The sequence below is a fragment of the Erigeron canadensis genome, chromosome 3 (assembly GCF_010389155.1).
Source record: "Erigeron canadensis isolate Cc75 chromosome 3, C_canadensis_v1, whole genome shotgun sequence".
Taxonomy (NCBI): Eukaryota; Viridiplantae; Streptophyta; class Magnoliopsida; order Asterales; family Asteraceae; genus Erigeron; species Erigeron canadensis.
This window is the reverse complement of record NC_057763.1, coordinates 35,274,840-35,280,839: the sequence shown is the minus strand read 5'-3', so window position 1 is coordinate 35,280,839 and position 6,000 is coordinate 35,274,840.

Here is a 6,000-nt window from a genome sequence, read left to right as displayed (position 1 = left end):
TATATACTATTCGAATGTGGACTACATGTTCTACATCTATATCTATATATATATTATATATCTATATCTATATATATATAATAAAAGGCTATCAGAAATCGCTCACGTGACGATCCCTGGGCCCGCCATGTCAGCGTTTTTCTATGTGTCATTACTAGAATGATTTAACGTGTCAAGTCATCTGTGATGTAGGCAAGTTCTAAGCTGATGTGGAATGCTACTTAGCCATGTATAAGTCAGCAAATCATCTTTTAGTAAAAAAAACTCTAGAGGCGAGTTCGAACCCGAGACCTTTAGACTCTTGTGAGGGCACGTCTACCACTTGAACCAATATAGGTTTTGTTTCTGAAGGGGAAAGCCATGTTTCATAAACAAACTCATACTTTTATGTCCGCAACTCCATACATCCGTAATCCTGTATACATATATACATCTCCAGACTATTTGAATTCCAATTGGTAATCTATTATTTCAGGAAACAAATAAACCCCCCAAAGTATTACATTAATTCCGTTGGAGATGATATCTCAAATCCCTAAACTTTTAAAAAATTAGGGTTTTAAATAAGATGGATCTAATATATATATAGTCCGCATCCAGAGTTTTTCTATATCCACTGTCAATCGCTACTCTGGATCCTTTATTCCAGGTACTATATTTTATCGACCTCATGTTTGTTTGTTTGAATGTATCTATATATTAGTTGAATCGTTATTTGTAAGTTTGTATCTATATTTGATTTATATTGGTATGGGTTTTAGAAATATAAATCATGAATATTGTTATATATAGAGAGAGATACACATATGAAGAGACTCATGTTGTTACATATGAAGACAGTCATGTTCTTATGAGTTTGAAAAATTAATGCAGCGACTTTGTTGTGAATAAATAATTTACCGCTTGATCAACCAGCGGTTTTGTTTTATAGTTGAAAACCCACAGTTAATAATCAATTCCCATCTCTTATACCTACAACTCCATACATCCCTATACATACATTTTTCATACAATTTGATTTTCACTTCCTATCTTATTTCCATTTACTAACGAAGCAAATAAACCCCTATATTATTTCCCATCATCTTGGTGGGACGATCTTGAGCCCAAGATCGTCCTGGCCAGCCTCCTTGGTTCATAGTGCATGCTTGTTCGATCTCGTGTGATGTGTGGTGTTGTTGGTACATATAATGGGTAACCGATCCTTTGGATTGTTTTAGCTCAAACTCTTGATCATGAATCGATCATAAGACTTGTTCCTGTCCTTGTAATAATGGGACGACCTTGTTCTTGTCCTCTAGGACGATCTTGAGTACCTAAGTTCTTTAAAACGATCTTGAGTTCTGTTCCTTAAAACGATCTTGAAGTTCAACCACTAAGACGATCTTGTGCTTGAGAACCTAAGACGATCTTGACCTTGGGAGAACCTAAGACGATCTTGAAGGACGACCTTGTCCTGGAAGCAGCTAGGACGATCTTGATTTGACAATGGGACGATCTTGGCTGTCCAGTGAAGTGATCTTGCCATTCCAGACCCTAAAGACGACTTTGTGCTTTCCTTAAACATCATGTACTTGTTCTTTAATATACCACACTTGATCCTTAATCACATAAACAAGTTCTTAACAACATTATCACTTGATTAAACACGTCAAAGGCTGATCATTAACATCAAGGCTAGCTCATGATTCAATCTAAGACAACGTACGAAGTGCAAACCCTAATTAAGTACAATTAAGACATGTTCTATCATGATTATCAAAGTACGAGTTCTATGATCAATTAAATTGAGTTCTAAAGACTAAAGTTCATTATTAAAGACATGTTGAACTCATTAACACGATAAGTACTTATGTGTGAGTTCAAAGACGTCCAGTTCGAGTCCAGTTCATGTACTTAAAGTTCATTTAAAACTCTTTTGAGTCAAAACGTTCGAAGATCTTCAAAGGACCAAATCATCAGTTCACCAAGGACATTTCAGTGATTGAATAATCACATGAACTAATATACGTACTTATTTATGATCTAGGATATGTACTTAGGCATTCAACAAGACGTGCTTGGATTGTGATAGATATAACTATCTATCTCTGTACTTGTTCTCTGTGCTAGTTCTCTGTGCTTGTACCAGATCACTGTGAGTTCACTTATTCCCCTTTCATACATTTGTTCAAAGTTCTTTATCGGGGATTGAAAAGCATGAAAACTATTTTCGTACGTGTACTTATGCTCTTTAACTATTTTACGTACTATATTATGAGCTTGATCTTGAACTACTTATGATATGATTCTTAAGCTGTTTGAAAGAGTATTTAAGTCCTGAATGGGCAGGATCTTAAATACAATTATACTACTGTACTTGATCTTTATTATGTTCTAGTACATACATGTACTTGTTCAGTCCTTGTTCATCTATATTAATTCATGTCCCACGGTTCAGGGAATGAATGTACCAGTTCATATTAGTTCTTGTTCAGTATTTGTTCACTGTTATCAATTCATGTCCCACAGTCCAGGGAATGTACCGTAGGTAATTATGGACAACGCTGTTTAGGGTAGGCCCACCCTCATTCTCCACAGTACAGGAGGATGCATATTACTTGTTCTTGTTCATGTCATTGTTCTGACATAGACCTTATTTGAAGTACTTGAGCTATATGAGCATATTATTACATCGAAGTCAGTTCTGGCCAATCGGTTTAGCAGTGACAACTTATATCTAAAGTTCATTATATGTTCTTGTTCAGTTCATGCTATTATAAGGTGCTTATGTTCAATGTGAAGTTCTTAACCTAGTTCTTATTATTATAAAGTACTTATGTTCAAACGTGCAGATCTTGATCTAGTTCTTATTACTACAAAGTACATTGGTTCAACGTACAAAACTTATGTTCTTGTTCATATTATACATATATACGTATATGTAGACTAAAAGTACATTATGTGAATCTCACCAACTACTTTTGTAGTTGACCTTTTTGAACTTACATGCTTTTTAGGCTAGGTTCATAGTTCTTTAGTATAAGAGTCTTCATTTCTAAGCTCATCCTGTTGACGATTGTTCGAGCGTACAAGTTCAGGAGCTATGAGGATCTTCCTTGCCACATCAGTTCAAGTTCTATTCTTAAAGACAATTGTTCTGTCTTCCAGATATTGACTATTCTAAGTTCATTTATATTCTGTAATAACGATCGTACTTCTGTTCTTTAAATATAGTAATGGCTGTGTTGGAACTTGTACTGTGTGCAATTATGCTTATCTATGCATCCCGTATATTCCGCTTTAGTGAGGTGTTACAGAACATTTCACACTTGCTATTTATTATGTGGATTAGTTATTTTATGTATGAAGTAAAATACATTTGTGTCCTATACATAAAGCAACGTACAAAATATTTTGTTTTATTGCTATATCATCGTCAAGTTTGTATCGGAGTTTTTTTTTCTTAGCCCGATACAACGCACGGGTATAACCTAGTTTATATAAGAGACTCCTTTCTCTTTTTCATGACTGCATTTAACTAATATTACTAGCTCTTTTTATGTTCTTATTTTATTAGTTGAATAAAATAACGTGTAATTATAGTTCTACATTTTGACAAAATTCATGCCAAGTGTCTTAACACTCGTTTTAGTTAAAATTTTAAAATTATTGCTGAAAAATATTTTAAAGTCACGTACCAAGTAATGTAATTCTATTTTTAACAAGTTTCATATAAAATAATGGGTTACTCTTTTTGTGTCATTGTTATTTTTGTTCGTTGCAAAAATATTCTCATCTTTCATTAAATATCAGCTATAAATGAATAATGTCACTATTTTTTCCCTAATTACTTGCTGAATATTTGAAAATTTTTAGTTTAAAAGTCAACGTACTATTAAATATAAGGAATAAAGACGCTTCTTTATTTGTTAAATTTTGTATTACGCATTTAACATATCTAAAATTGCAAAAGGGTTGTCGGTAGACAATTTTTATGGATGTAATTATAACTGATTGAAGTCACATTCAAAGATAGCTTACGATTAATGAAAACCTTGAATTGGTTTTGAGCTGAGGATGAAGAATTCAAGGAGATTGAAAGAAAAGTAAGGTGGATTATAGGCTAGACAATATATTGGACAAAAAGGTTGTTCAAATTGATAATGTTATAACATACAATGATCAAAACACGTTTTATTTAATAGTGTTTGATAAATAAGTTATCAGTTAATTACTAGTTATATTTTAAGGGTAAAATATGCAATGGCTTCAAATGCATAAAACATTACAATTATAAATGATAAGTTTTACCATATATTATTTGAGGTACAAATTGTCTAGAATAATATATTATTTATCCTTGCATGACTCTATCACACCTATTAAAATCAAAATTTATATGATATTGTATTGTGTATAGATATCAAATTGAAAAGAAAAAAAATAAAATAAAAAAATAAAAGAGATTTTCATTGCACAAATTAAATGGTTTTCCCTATCTAAGTTTGCAAAGAAAATAAGTTTTCAATTTTCTTTATTCAGATATAGACGGTTTAACCATATATGTTGTGGCAAATTTTCTATGACCTTCCAAAGAACTGTACCTCAAATTGAAAAGATTTAAGCTTTACATATTTGATAAAGATATCTAAAACGCTATCTATTAGACAATGTTGGGATTTGATGGTAATATTGTGATTAAGTAATGTTTCGTACATTAAATTTTTGAACTATATCTTAAATCATAATTTGATAACATATGATTAAATAAAATGTTGTAGTACTCTTCGTTATGTCTTAGTGGTTGAGTACTAAATTTACATGTTGTAGGTCTTGGGTTTGAAACATGAGAAAGACATTTCAAGAATTTTCACAAGGTCCTCCAATGAAACCTCCCCCATACCCCCATCAAGGTATTGAGACCCAAATCCCGTAGAAGATGTCATTGGGTGTTATTACTTAGTCTTTTACATTAAATTAAAATATTATGATATAGCAAATCAAGAGATGATACATGTAACATGATATGTGACAAGAGGAAGAATTAGATGAGCTGTAACGGTGTGAGTATGGTCAAGTGAGTCAGGTGAGAAGTCATTGGGTTCGGTCGCGTCGGTGGTAGACAATTGACCACCGGGTGTTTTCGGCTACGTTACGCCTTCCTTTTTATTCCCCTTTCTATACCACTTTCTTCTATTATTATATTCACTTAGTTAATACGAGTAATCAATAGGATTTTACTTTTAGCCCCCTTTGGAATGATGTCAAGTCAATAATACACCCATAGAAATCACGCAAACGTCACAATACTCCCTCCTAGACATTTCTTAGTTGCCTTCATAACAATTAACTTATGGTATAGTCATTTTTATGTGATATATTGGATCTGGAGTTTAGTTATAGATGAATAAAAATGATGAATGTGATTAATTTGATAAGTTTAAGCATATGCCTATGAATTTGATGCTGATACATACCAAAAGTGAAGATTATCATCAGAATTTTAAACATGTTTTTAAGCTCTACCAAATTAGTCATATATATCATTGCTTTAAAAAAAATTGTGCCTGTTAATCTACTATCAAACTCTTGATATATAGCTTAGATAGAGTTAAAAAATACACATTTGAAAATATCCCAACCTCTGAATTTAAACATCAAACAAAGTTTAATGAAACAAAATCCTTTGGTTGCTTTCATCATTTGTTTTTGGATGAACTTGATGTACCAAAGTCACAAATGATAGGCATGAGAACATTTTATGTTTGTTAGTTTAGTTTTCCGAAAATCAACCTTTTTAAAACGGGAGGTGATATTTGTACCACCCCTTTTGATAAATCTGCCACATTTATGCATTAATCGATTGTACAGTCAGCTATATAATCTGTACAACGTGGTACATTTATCAAAAATAATGGTAAAAATACTACTCTTTTGAAATATTACTAAGTTTGTCTTCGATCTTTTAAAACATACATTATTGTATTTTTTTTTTCATTACTTACATGTATGTAACAC